The 14,732-nt window shown below is 39.3% G+C and overlaps 1 long non-coding RNA gene across 1 annotated transcript; it reads right to left on the bottom strand.

The window, feature by feature from the left end:
* Positions 1–718: 718 nt before the first annotated feature.
* On the bottom strand, positions 719–14,726 carry LOC120863454. The gene is made up of 3 exons (XR_005720998.1): positions 11,922–14,726; positions 3,026–3,031; positions 719–729 (listed from the first exon to the last, which is right to left on the bottom strand). It is a non-coding gene; the product is annotated as an uncharacterized LOC120863454 (long non-coding RNA).
* Between the last annotated feature and the right edge of the window lie 6 nt (positions 14,727–14,732).

Here is a 14,732-nt window from a genome sequence, read left to right as displayed (position 1 = left end):
AAAACCCGAGACCGTGAGCCACGCGGCAGAGCAGTTCTCCTGGCTTTCCTTACCCTACTTCTCTCCACCCGGGCGCCCTTTCCCAAGAAAATCTCTTGCTTTGTCAGCACATGTGTCTCCTCGGACAATTCATTTCCGAGTGTTAGACAAGAGCCCAGTTTCGGCCCTGGAAGGGGTCCGCCTTCCTGTAACAAATGGTGACTCTGGCAGGGACTCTTCTTTGCTGAGACTGACATCCTGACCACTTGGGGTACTCAGGGGCCAGCTTGCCTGCCGATGGACCAGACCCAGCGGCCGCAACTGGGACACTTTTGTCCCTGGTCTCCTCCTGACGCGGACAACTGGCCAGAGTGCCCGACCAGTAAGGAACAAGAGATTTTATTGACTTCTCTCCCCTTCTCTCTCTGTCTCCTCTCCTTAACGCTTCCTATCCTTCCCTGTTTTTCTAGTCCCCCGGTCCTGGACGCAGGAATCTGGTCGAAGGGCCCTCAGCCTGAGCTGAGGATTGGAGACTGATCACCTCCTCTTGGCAGAGAACTCGAATTCTGGTTCTGATTTCTGGTAGGGCTGAGTTCCAGTCCTCCCTTCTCTGGCGGCCCAGAGAAAAGTCCCATAACGCCTGGGCATCTGTAGGTGGCAGGAGACGTCTGTAAGGCCACCCCTTTTGCCCCCATCTCCCACCTCCTCCCCCTTCTTCTTTCAACCTGGCTTCCTTTCCTCCCTTGAAATCTTTGATGTTAATCCTGCAATGTGAGAGACCTGGGTTCGATCCATGGGTCGAGAAGATCCCCTGGAGAAGGAAATGGCAACCCACTCCAGTATTCTTGCCTAGAGAATCCCATGGACGGAGAGGCTTGGTGGGCTACAGCCCACGGGTAGCAAACAGTCGACACGACTGAGCGACTTCACTTTCACTTTCACTTTGATGAGGACTGCCAGGTTTATATGTGTGTGTTTTAACTCTGTGTTCTGTGTTGTGATTTTTGATGGCCATTTTGCTTTGTCTGGCCACCATTTGGTGTAGACATGCCACCATTTTGTTAGAACTTGATTTTCTTTCCCTGTGCCTTGAGACCAGGGCTCTCAGGAACACTTATCTAGACCATCTCTAACTCCTGACACTGAGGAAAAAGGAAAAAAAGACTTGAAGCTAGATCTTGCACTGTGCCTGTCTGAATATGTCTTGGTATGTCTTTGTCTCTGGGTAATATTTTTGAGGTTAATTTGTAAATGAGCTCTATTTATTTGGCTTAAAAAAAGGTAAGCGCTTACAAATCAAGTAATTCTAAATTAAACAATAAATTCCAGGTTCATGTGAACTGGGAAATATTCAGTGTTAAATACCTGATATTAATGTTTGTTTGTTGACCTATCTAATATAGACATGTCTTAGAGTAATGAACGTTAAGCAGGATAGTTTCATTGTACCTAGGTTTAATATAAGTTAAATATTATATGTGTTACAAGTTTGTCAACAAGGAAATTACCTCAAGTGAAGAAACTTCTAAAAAATGTAAATGAGATATGAGCTTTTATATAAACTGTATTAAGAATAATTATTCTTTAGAAATATCTGTCTAAAATAGTCTCTCCAGGTTGGTGTAACTTAAATTTCTAAGGGTTGTACTGAGTGTTGAAAGTCTATTGAATAGTTAGGTCATTTCCAAATAAAATAAGATTTTGAAACATTTACTACTAAACACTAATTTACAGAGAAACTAAAGAGATTTTGACTATAAATGAATAATGTTTGGTGCCATCCTAAAATGTTCTAAGAAAGCAAGGGTTTTAGAAATTATCGCTTGTATTTATGCTCCCCAATTATAAAATGCTAATATAAAAGTTAGTTATTGGTTGCTAAAGGAAAGTAGGAAACATGTTTTCATTAAAAAAAAAAAAGGTATGATAAAATACTAAAAAGAGTTATGCATGATCAGGATTTTCTAAAGTTGGATTGAATTAGTTAGGTAAATGGATGTTGTTAAGAATGACACAGCCATAAAAAAAACTGGCTAGAGTCTACTAGGTCCAAGATGGCGGAGCTGACTTTCACTAGACCTTGAGCCTTGGTGCTCAGGCCCGTTGTGACTTATCAACAAGCTAAGTGATACACCCATCAACATTGCCTAAATCTGACCAAATGTTCTAAACCCTTTTAATTGATCTTTTTGATAAAACTTCCTAAATAGAACTCTTTTTATCTAGTTAACTTTGGGGTGCTTCAGAGGGCCCCTGGAACATCCCAAAGAGAGATAATAAACTGTGTTTATTTGGTTGGTTAAATTACATGGAAAAGATTATCAAATGAGTAATAAATCTGCTCATGTTATAATGTGTGGTAAAATTACTAATACAGATATCTTAGAAATTATATGGGGTTTTTAACATTCTGATATGTCCTGGTATTCTAATGGAAAACCTGATAACTTCACAAAAGTTAACAAAAGGACTGAATGAACCAGCAAATATGCTTATAACTTTTTCTATCTGAAAAATTATGGGTTTGAATCTTATGTTTTCAGGGATTAGGGAAAATCTTCCTCTCAAACTAATTATGATAATACTTTGGAAAAATTAAACGTTATAAGCAAAACAATTATATTTTCTATCTGACTCCTTCAAAATTGGAAGTTCTTAGGTTTCCAGTAAGTTTATCAAATGAGTTAGGAAGGTTATCTCACGGGTACAAAAATCTCAAGAAATTTTTGAGACCTTAAAAAGGGAAGAATTCACCTCGATTTGTTAGGCAAAATCTGTGATAAGCCTTTGGTGTGAGTTTCCCAGCCCTGTTTTATTTTAAAAATTCAGTCTGAGACTATAAATGTTTCAGCAAAATAAAAAGTCTATAACCAATTATGGTTATATAAATCATCAGGCCAAAATTAGTGAGCACAGACCTATTTTGCAAACACACTAGCCTTAATTTGGTTATATTTAATAAAAATAAGGGTAACTTTAAGGAGGAAAAGATATTTCAAAAATGTTAAATCCCAGTTTGTTAATGGAGGTCTGCATCTAGTAAGACTCATCTCTTAGATAGTTCTTTGCTGTTATGTGATATTAACGTAAAATTTAATTGAATTCTTGAAGAACACCCTAAGTTTGTTTCTGAAGCTTATCTCAGTAATCTATCTTTGGATGAAGATCAGATGCCTCATGACCTGCACCCAGGACTGGAAAAAGACATAATTTAAGGGGCTGTCTCCAACATAGATGGAAGGACTTTTTTTTATCAGGAGAAACTACACTACACCTGGATGAGAAGACGACGACATCAGAGGTAGACAGCTTCCCCGAGATGCTGGACCTGATTCGTATGATCATTTATGTTTTCTTGACTTCTTAGACCTTTGCATATAAGTCAAATGCTTTTCTACCATAGGCCTGATCCTATGCTAGTTTTAAAAATCAATCCAGTTGTTGGGTTTGTGGCCAATTACTTGTGTCTAGTTGTGGGTTACCTTGGTAAATTTCTCTACTACCAGACTCTAACTGGTTGGCCCTGAGAAAATTTACTTAAAAAAAAAAATTATAGTCATATTCAGGTCACTGTGATATTACTAGATGGGATCCCCTCACCAGGCCAGTTAATAATGCCTGCTCTGACTCTGGCCATAAATTTGACCTTTTTCTATTACTCAAGCTCAGTCAGAGCAACAAGAAAAGTTTCAGCAAAGGAGGAAAAATCTCCCAGAATTATGGGATGGATTTATATAGATAACACCAGGCTATGGTAATTTAGGTTTAAAGTCTCCTCTGTGTTGGAAACAATTAAATCATACTAAGGACAATCAGTCTAGTAACAGGAGAAAATTGGGGCTATGTGCTGTATAGACGATGCCAATATATAATTTCCGTGGAAGAAAAAGATTCTACAGAGAAGACTAAGTCAGATGACCTGAGATATACTGGGCTACATCTAATGGAAGCTCTTAAGTCTTATTTGTGACTTTACTAATACTGCTGGCTATGTTATTTGTATTTCACCTGTTTTACAAAATTACTGTTTCCTACACTGTCAAATGTGTGTGTGAGGCCTCTAACAGAATAATATATGGTCCCATATGAGATTGATGATGGTAACAGTGTAACTCTAGATATGGGAAGAAGCAACAAGAGGGAATATTTTCCTGGACCAAAAAGCTAGTAAGACAGGTGGTCCAGAGAATTTTGGATACTGTTTCATGGCCTAGTCCAGTAACAGCACATTGAGTGGCCTGTAAACAAAATCTTTGTCAAACTCGAGAATGGACATTCTCAGTACCATGGGATAAAATGGTCATGAAATGCCCCACCTCAAAATCATGGTCAAGTTTATGAGCAAAAAGGGGCTCTGCCAACTGAAGACTGACACTTGCCATCTACATCTACAAAGATTGAATCATGGCCGCTGCAACTGCTGACTTTGAACGCTCCTTAAAGGAGTTCAGGGTGAAAATCAGGAATGAGGCACTCTGTGCTCTGGGAAAAACTGGCATAACAGGCCTTCAGATAGTTAGATCTTTTCAAGAGAAGATTTTATGACTCCCAATTCTTGCATCTTCTTAAACCTAGAGAAACACTGACGTCATTAATGGTGAAATCTGCTTTGGCTATTAAGGAAAAGTTTACAAAGTCAAAATAGAGTAGCTGTGGTTCAGATATCCTGGGAAATAACTAGGTGATGCTATGGGTGTACTTTCAGACTAGACCTTGTATTATCTAAACACTTGAGTTTTCTGAGTTGTGTCAGGCTTGGATGCCACCATTCTCAAAACAGTGTCTGCTGGAAGCTAGTAACCGTACTTTTTATAAAACTAGGCAACTGGCTACCTGCCTACAAGTCTCCCTGAAGTGCCAGCTCCAGACTGGGTTTCAGGCCTATTCTTATAAAAAGAAATGAGGTTTATTTTGTCTACTAAATTCCAGTTATCACTCCTCCAACTACTTCTAATTAGGTCTGTTACACCTAATTAGGGATTAGGATTTTAATCATACAAGACTCACATCTAGAACTTGGAACTCAGAAATACTTCCAATTCAGTCTATACTCCAAGCTGAGGCAGTCCTATGCCCCATTTTGACAGGAAGTTATCACAGTCATAGTTGCCTAGTTCCCTGAAATTAAAACTGAGCGGGACTCTGTGGGGATCTGGAGTACTGATCTGCTCTGTGTTCTCCATTTCTTATCTGCAGGATATAGACTTTGCTCAGCCTCCTTGACCTTCCCTGAGTTCCAAAGCATGGGTTCAAACAATTGCTAATCAGGGAAGGGAGGGGATACAAAAACAGAAACTATCAAAGTTTGGTACAGCCTCCAGACAGAGTCCTGGTTCCTACTCAAAGAAATATGCATAACAATGTCTTTGAGCCCCCACCCAGGTGGAGGATGGTAACTTCAGGCTGAACACAAGATTCCTGGAGCACAGCCCTGTTGCCTCACCACCAACCCATCAGAAGGGGTCACAAAGCCTGCAACCCTCACCCCAAATGTTGCCTTCTGTTCCCGGGGACCAGAGATGACCCTCCTGTTAGGTCTCCTGTTTGGCCCTTGTTTATTTCATCTCTGAGAGGAGCCAACTAAATTGCTGTTAATACGAGGATGGAAGTTGGTTTCAGATGTGGAACACCCCAAGTTAGATCAAGTAGAGAGAGACTTCTGCTCTGCTAGGCAGGCCTACGCCCATGCACAGCAGGAAGAAGTTATAGAAGAAAGAGACCTCTGCCCCAATTCCCAAGAAGTATCTTGAGTATGAAGTCTCTCAGGGGGGAGTTGTTAGGGGAAGCACACTGATTGAAACTGCCCACCCTGGCCAGGCACCATAGTAACCATTTGCATGAGTTGTTTTATGACAGGAGATCCTGATAAGGAATACGGAACTAATAAGCCTCCACCAACCAGAAGAGTTCAGGAAAGGTCTAAAGGAGACACCATGTGTTCGTCCACTTCCCGGAATCCCTCTTGCTAGCATCCATCTTGGCTGAGCGATGCGTGCACCACCAGGAAAGACACCGAGTTAGAATGATTGGCTAAAGACCACCCGGAAACTAATCCCATCACCATAAAACCCGAGACTGTGAGCCACGCGGCAGAGCAGTTCTCCTGGCTTTCCTTACCCTATTGTTCTCCACCCGGGTGCCCTTTTCCAATAAAATCTCTTGCTTTGTCAGCACAGGTGTCTCCTCGGACGATTCATTTCTGCGTGTTAGACAAGAGCCCAGTTTCAGGCCCTGGGAGGGGTCCCCCTTCCTGCAACAATTTCAGATTGAGGATGCATCCCATGGTATTGCCAGCTTAAGTCTTTCCATTGCTATGGAATATCTGTACATATATTTAGGTTATTTTTCAGCAATCGTGTATAATTTCCAGTGTGCCAGTCGTCATCCTCATTACATCCATGGCAAAGTATTTTATTAATGTTGACATTATTGAAAGGGAATTGTTTTTTTAAATTCCTTTCCAGATTGTTATTTGCTAGTGTATACAGATAAAACTGTGTAATCATTCATTTTTATCAGTTTGGACAGCTTGATAGTTGTCTTTACTTTCTCATACATTAAGATGACCCTGGCTCATATATTTACAGTCTCACCCCTAGTCTCAGTCATTTCTTCAAAGAACTGTCCTTTCTTCTTTTTTTTCTTTTTAACATTAAATTATTTTTGACTATGCTGGGTCTTTATTGCTAGTTTGTCTAGTTGTAGTGAGCAGAGGCTACCCTCTAGTTGCCGTGCCATGGCTTCTCATTGCAGTGCTTTCTCTGGTTGCAGAACTTGGGCTCTGGAGCATGCAAACTTCAAGAGTTGTTCGGGGGCTTAGTTGCCCCGGGCATGTGGAATCTTTTAGGACCAGGGATTGAACCTGTGTTCCCTGCCTTGGTAGGCAGATTCTTTACCAGTGCACCATGAGGGACATTTCCTGTTCCCTTTTATTAGAGAATGATCTTTAAAGCATACATGTAGGAGCTAAATATGCTCAGCTGACAATACATGGACTCCATGTATTATTTAACTTATATGCAGAGTACATCATGAGAAATGCTGGACTGGAAGAAACACAGGCTGGAATCAAACTTGCCAGGAGAAATATCAATCACCTCAGATATGCAGATGACACCACCCTTATGGCAGAAAGTGAAGAGGAGCTAAAAAGCCTCTTGATGAAAGTGAAAGAGGAGAGTGAAAAAGTTGACTTAAAGATCAACATTCAGAAAACGAAGATCATGGCATCCAGTCCCATCACTTCATGGGAAATAGATGGGGAAACAGTGGAAACAGTGTCAGACTTTATTTTTTTGGGCTCCAAACTCACTGCAGATGGTGACTGCAGCCATGAAATTAAAAGACGCTTACTCCTTGGAAGAAAAGTTATAACCAACCTAGACAGCATATTCAAAAGCAGAGACATTACTTTGCCGACTAAGGTCCGTCTAGTCAAGGCTATGGTTTTTCCTGTGGTCATGTATGGATGTGAGAGTTGGACTGTGAAGAAGGCTGAACGCCGAAGAATTGTTGCTTTTGAAGTGTGGTGTTGGAGAAGACTCTTGAGAGTCCCTTGGACTGCAAGGAGATCCAACCAGTCCATTCTGAAGGAGATCAGCCCTGGGATTTCTGTGGAAGGAATGATGCTAAAGCTGAAACTCCATTACTTTGGCCCCCTCATGTGAAGAGTTGACTCATTGGAAAAGACTCTGATGTTGGGAGGGATTGGGGGCAGGAGAGGAAGGGGACGACAGAGGATGAGATGGCTGGATGGCATCACAGACTTGATGGACGTGAGTCTGAGTGAAGTCTGGGAGATGGTGATGGACAGGGAGGCCTGGCATGCTGCAATTCATGGGGTCGCAAAGAGTCGGACACTACTGAGCGACTGAACTGAACTGAAATGAGGTACCATAGATACAGTTTTGCCTTGTCTATTGAGAAGTTTGAGTGAGGTTGGTGTAAACTGTAAAATTATGACTACATTCATTTGATTGGATATGGCTTCCAATTATTTGTATAATTGGTTTTGGACATATCTTGGGAAGTCAGTTTCCCCAAGGGAACTTGGGGTCCATGAAACATGAACTGTCTTCAATCCGTGGGAATCACTTTCTGCTTTTTCTGGCAGATTTGACTTGTTTGGATATCTTATACTAGTGGAATCACAGAACATTTGTCCTTTTTTGGTCTGGTTTATTTCACTTAATATAATGACCATAAGGTTCGTCCACATTGTCGCATTGTCAGAATTACTGACTTTGAAGGGCCGAATCAGATTCCACTGTGTATACCACAGTTTGTTTATGGAATTGGCTGCCATGGACACTTAGATTACTTCTGTTTGTTTGCCAGTGTGAATCCTGCTGTTGTGACTATGACTGCAGAAGTATGCATTTTTTCAGCCCCCTTTCCCAAACCTTTTGGGTACCTAGCATCAATTAGAATTGAACTGTGTATTTATTCCATGTGTTGGTTTTGGAGTAATTTCTGTAATGTCTTGCACAGTGGCAGCACCGTTCAATGTACTTTTTTGTATGGTGGAATACTGTTCAAGCTTCTGAATATACCCTGTGTTGCATATTCAGACACCCACCGATGGACACTTGAATGGGTTCTACCTTTGAGCTATTGTGAATAATGTCACTATGAATATTTGTGTACCAGTTTTTGTTTGAATTATTAACAAATACATGGTACTATATATGAAAGAAACCACAAGGACCTACTGTATAGTTTAGGAAACTGTATTGAATATCTTATGATAATGTATAATAGAACTGACTGTCAAAAGGAATATATGAAAAAGACATAATAACCATGATAATTATTGTGCCAACACTATGAGTTATCATAGCACTACTCAACCTGTATTTATACATGCCACTCAAATATTCACATCTGTAAGTATATTATAAAAAAATTATATAAAAAATCAGGAAATCAAACAGGGAATAAACTTCCTGTCATTGCTCACCCTCATTTATCCACTATTACTACCTGCAACACTCACTGTATAAGTTCTGGACTAGGAATTGACATTCGTGTAAACCAAGAGATTGTGAAGGTGTAAGGAAGTATAACTTATTGAATTCCTTATGGAACTCTATGTTCATGAAGTGAATGAAAGTCACTTTAATTGAGCCACATTCTTACTAGAGAGATGAGCCTCCACCCCACCCAATGTTAGCTCACAATTAAATCCTGCAGTCATCTGGCCTCAATGTCTGCTTTCTGCCATCCGGAAAGAAAAGATGAGGAAGTCCTGAAAAAACCGATGGTATTTTTCTTTTTTTGATTTGTATTTTATCACAGGGCTTGGCAGAAAGAGGGCCTAACCTGTTTTTAGAGTTCCATCCCAAGCGTTACTCTGGCATGTCACATATGTTGACAAACTAACTGCTGATTATTTTCAGCAAAGGACAATGATCTGCACTTCACTATCTGTGGCTTGAGCTGGAATAGCAGGCATCCCTTGAAGTGCAGTCCTTCATGCTGAAGTAGGCATCCCTGAAGCAACAGTATAAGAGGAACACATTTATCATGTAGACATCGCTTCCCATGCATTTGTAATAGTTTTCCAGTTATACCCATCATCACTGGAGGAACTGACTTGTCCCAGTAATAACAAGAGTACCCAGTGTAACAGTTCCTTGACTTATGAGTACTTCCTATGAGTACCCTTATGAGTACTTCTTCCAATGTTGTTTCTCCTCCTTTGGTCATGAACAGTAGAAGCTGATGGCAGCGGTCCTTGAAATGTATGTCGCTTCCCAGGTGGCACAGTCGGTAAATAATCTGCTTACCAGTGCAGGAGGTGGAAGTGATGTGGGTTTGATCCCTGGTTCAGGAAGATAACAATTCATACACATGTTTTATGTGAACAAGTTTGATACTCATGAGTGTTTTTCTTCTGTATACAGAAAAGCAAATTCTGTTCAAGGACACTCAAAGAACCCTGATGTTGAAAATCAGATCTGTATTGTGAGCAATGCTTAGATATCCATGAGTCAAAGCATAGGATTATGCCTATCATCCTCGTATTTCCCTCAGCAAAATATGTCGAGAAAAGCTCTTCATTCATGGTATAGATTCATGAAGAAGCTAAATAGCATTCATCCTTTACGTTGACAACTGTGAATATAAATCTCCTGTGAATCCTATGTGACAACCACACACACAATATGATTTATTAGTATTATATCAATATTTTAAGTGCTATTGTATTTCAACTAAAAAACTCAATACATAATTGTACATGAAGCCAAGACATAAAATCGGTGCAAATACAAAATATTCCATCCTTTGGGAAAGGGAGCAAAAAATCTCTGTGCTTTGTCTATTGCATTTTTATGTATTAGATCCTTAAGTATTTTAATTCACTACACCCAACTGAATGATTCACAAACCTTCAGAGAAGAAAGGATCATTTCTCTTTAACGATGAGTAGTTCAACTCTTCTCAAAGCAAAGTCATAAGTGAGTCTAATTTTGTGTGAGACCATGAATCCTCAGTGTTTCCATTATGCTTGTGCTTATGACGGGAGGTCTGAGAAGGCACTTCTGAAGGTTTATTCATACCAGTCGTTCTCATATGTATGGAGTCTTTAAAGGTTGAATCACTGAGGTGTTGCTTCTACACTTGTACTGGGCTGAGTAGCAACATGCCCTTTCTCCCTGAGTGCAGTAGACGTCTTCCCAACCTGTCTGTCTTCTGTCCTCTGGAGTATGTATTGCTTGAGCTCACCACAGCCTGGTAGATGGAAATCGTCAGGATATTCTAGAAACCCTTTTTATTGCAGTCTGTTCAGGAGGTTACAACGGCTGCAAACCTCTGGAATTTACAAAGCGCTTGTAACAACCTCAGATGAAGGATAGAAGTCAACACTCGTGACAGCCACGGGCTTCCATGGCCTATACATGACTGTGGGCTTTGCTTTTATAAACATCCTGTTTTTTATACCAACTAAGATGTCACTGTATCTTTTTTATTATCATTTTATCTTTGATGGTTTTTAGATCTATTATGCATTTTCCTATATATCTTCACTTCTTGGTGAGGGTCTTATGTTAGTAGTAGTTACTACAACTGACTTCCAGTCAGTTAGCTGTGGCATAATAGAAAAAAGAATGAGCAACTGTATATTATTAACATGTATTAATGTATTATTAGGTTTATTGTTTGCAGTCATCCAATTCTAAGTTTCTGAAATAAACATTCAGAAAAATCACGTCCTTTTGTAAGTCAATTTGACTGTACAGGAGCATGGCAATGTTATTAAATAAAAGTGTTTACAGTTTCCATTACGTTTCTCCTGTTTGATGTAGATGTCAGCCTTTGGTACTGTCACTAGCATTGCAAGTAAAAAAAAATTAGAAAAATTACTTAGAAATTAATTTAAAAAATTAATTAGAGTTCCTATGGTAATTTTACTGTTAGCAATACGTATAGCATAAAGTGAACATAGAAGAGGTTAGAGCAGACCAAATATGAAAGTTAGTTTAAAAGAAAACATACAGTGTTGAATGATTACAGTAGGATTAAATTTAGAGTGATGAAGTTCCTTTATTATTATTCTGTCCTTTCAGTTTCCTTTGCAGGGGTGTTCATGTACAGATTCCAGTACTATGGCTAGAGTGAATAATACTGTCATTATTCATGAGAGCAATTCTACTAAGTCTTAACGCTCATGTCACTCAAGGTATTTTAATACCTATTATGTTAGTAGTGTTTGTAGTTTGTGAAATCACATAAGTTATATTCATTCAAGCAATAGTATCAAACAGCTATGGCATCAATTATAGATGTGAATAGATAGAGAATGTGAATCTGTTTCACTGTGACAAGTTATTATTGAAGGTATTCTATTAATGCCAGTAACAAAGCTGTGCAGAAATAATACAATGTTTATTAAGAAAACACAATTTACTAATTTGTTTTATTATTCTATTTTTTTAAACCGATTTAATGACAACAGGCTTAACTTTTCATTCACTTGTATGACTATCAGCAGTTTGACCAAGTTGAAGAAGATGACTCGTTCATAGTCTTCCTCATCAGCTCATTTCATCTACTAGCTTTAAAATCATTTAGTACAGAGCTCAAACACTGTCTAGGTGTTCATCCAGTGTTTTGTTTCCTTATCATGCAGGATAATTTTAAAAGTAAAAGTATGCCTGCATGAGTTAGAGCTCTGATCCCAACAGTCCATGTAGAAGCTTCCACTGAGAAATGTATAGTTTTTGCACCAATGCTACTGAAATTTGTGAGTGTGGTATACCACACATCACAATACATGTAAACAGCTTCACATGCTACTTATTTGAAACGACCACTACTCATGACATTCTCATTCATTTGAGGACTAAATATAGCCAACTTAGGCTGTGTTTGCCAAAAAGACTTCCTTCATCGGTCGATGTCACTTTTCAGATCGAAGAAACCCTTTCTACAGGAAGGTTGTGAACACGTATACTCATGTTTTGTTTGAGATTTTAAAATCATTCTTCAGTTTTCTTTGAGGAATGGTTCTGTCTGTGCCCCGTGGATCCCCAAATCCACTGATGTTCGTGGGGCTTCCCAGGTGGTTCTCGCGGTAAAGAACCCACCTGGCAATGCAGGAGACATAGGAGACCTGGGTTCAATCCCCGGGGCAGGAAGATCCCCTGGAGAAGGGAATGGCAACCCACTCCAGTATCCTTGCCTGGAGAATCCCAGGGACAGAGGAGCCTGGTGGGCCCCAGTCCATACGATCCTAAAGAGCTGGACACAATGGAAGTGACTTAGCATAGCACGTGATTCGTTGTCATAGCTAATATAATAGCGATGACATAAACAGAAGGGCTGGCAGGTGAAAGTCAATATTCACCACTTTTAAACTTAGGAATTTATTGTGATATTCTACATCCATATTTGTATTGAGTTCCTAGTTGGAGAATGTATGCATATGAAGGGCTGGTTGTGTTATATTTATGTTGAGGGAAGATTTATTTTTATGTGGTTTGAGATATGGGTCCCATTTCATTCGTAGGCATATGTACACTCATCACTTATCATTTTTTTGAAAACACCATTGTTTTGAAAGGTTGTTGCCTAACCATGAAAGACGCTTGGATTCTTGGCCTCCTTAGGAGAAGAATTCAATCCAGGGCCAGTGACGAGTCTTGATCACTCAGAGCTTTTGTGTCACAACGTTTTATTAAAGTATAAAAGAGAGAAAGCTTCTGACATAGACATCAGAAGGGGGCAGAAGGAGTGCCCCCCTACTCATCTTTAGTGGGATGTTATATAGCTACTAGCAGTCTACTCATTAGAGAAAGGAACGGCAGCAGACCCCTCACCCACAGGATACATGGAGATAACCGTGGCCCCAGGTGAGTCATCCTGTGCCATAAAATGATTGACGTGAGCAAATATATAGCTTCATTAACACAGATCAGGAGAACAGTGTGTGAGTAAAGCATATTGGTTTGTCAAGTCACTGGAGCCTTTAGGCAGAACCTACTTGAAGATAGAGTCTAGGGTCAATACATAGTACATTCACATAGCTTAAGGCAAACATTTCCATAAGAAAAATGCCTTGGGTAGCTCAAAGTTTGAGAAAAGTTAAGTTCAGGTGGAATCAGGTGTCATTATAGCAACACAGAATTTTAAGAGAAAACCTCTTTTTAAATTTATATCTAGAAGGGGAAAAAAGATAACACTAGCTTGTTTCCTCCTGCCTCTTAAGAGAGAGATAAAAAATGTCTGACACTTGCACCCCATTTCCTCCCTTTGGAGACCCCTGGCCTTCCTGCCTGTTACCCTCTGAGTTTCATTCATTGAATGTTATCTGCCTTGTGAAACATTGAGCATAGAAGTATGTGTTTATTTTGGGGTATTTCATCCAATTTCATTTAAATGCATATATTAATGGTAGTATTACACAGTTTGATATGCTGTTGCTTTGTATACTGACATATGACATTGGGAAATGTGAGTCTCCAAGTTCGATTTAGTTTTTCATGTTTGTTTTTCTTTTTATGGGTACAAAGAAAAATAATATGACTGTTAAAATTAGCTTTGTATTTTTTACCAAATATGAATTCAGATTACATCGAACCTGGAGATGTGTCTGTGCATTAAAGTCCTAATAACTATGTTAATTGACTTCACTACCATGGGATGTTTTCATACCTGTTGAGGATTTACTTCATGTATTTCAATTTTAATTTCCTGCCCTACAGACTTGTTCATAGGTCAAAGCTATAAAATATTGAAAATGACATTTGAATTTGTCATCTGTTTCAAATTCCTTGTGAGCTTATTCATTGGCAGCTTATGAAACTGAAGGGATTGTGTGTAGCCATACTTTCTTGTAATTCTATGTATTTGAAGAATGTGTGAAGAATGTCTGAAGTTATGCCTTAAACATTCATACAGATGATGTCCAATATTTATCTGAATAGACTTGATTTCAATTTGTAGTTTCCTATGCGTATGTGTTTCTTTATGGATTTAGGTAGAACTTGTATTGGAACACTGAAAAATCTGTTAGAGCAACCTTGCTGACCACCTTTTTGATGCTCATATTGAAGACATTCATTGTCAATTGATGAGCATGACAATTGTACTGTCATTCTGTGCAATGCTTCGGACCCCGTGGAAATGTGCTGTTAATCCTACTTTTGTGAAGTTTGAAACCATCGTAGAAAGTGGAATTTGTTGAAATATTTATGGTACAAATATATCTTGTGGATAATTACCCAGATTACTGTTGGGTATTACATTGC

Source organism: Oryx dammah, unplaced genomic scaffold (assembly GCF_014754425.2).
Source record: "Oryx dammah isolate SB20612 unplaced genomic scaffold, SCBI_Odam_1.1 HiC_scaffold_5, whole genome shotgun sequence".
In the NCBI taxonomy this organism is placed as follows: Eukaryota; Metazoa; Chordata; class Mammalia; order Artiodactyla; family Bovidae; genus Oryx; species Oryx dammah.
Note: the sequence above shows the minus strand (reverse complement) of the source record. Positions and strands in the feature narration are given on the sequence as shown.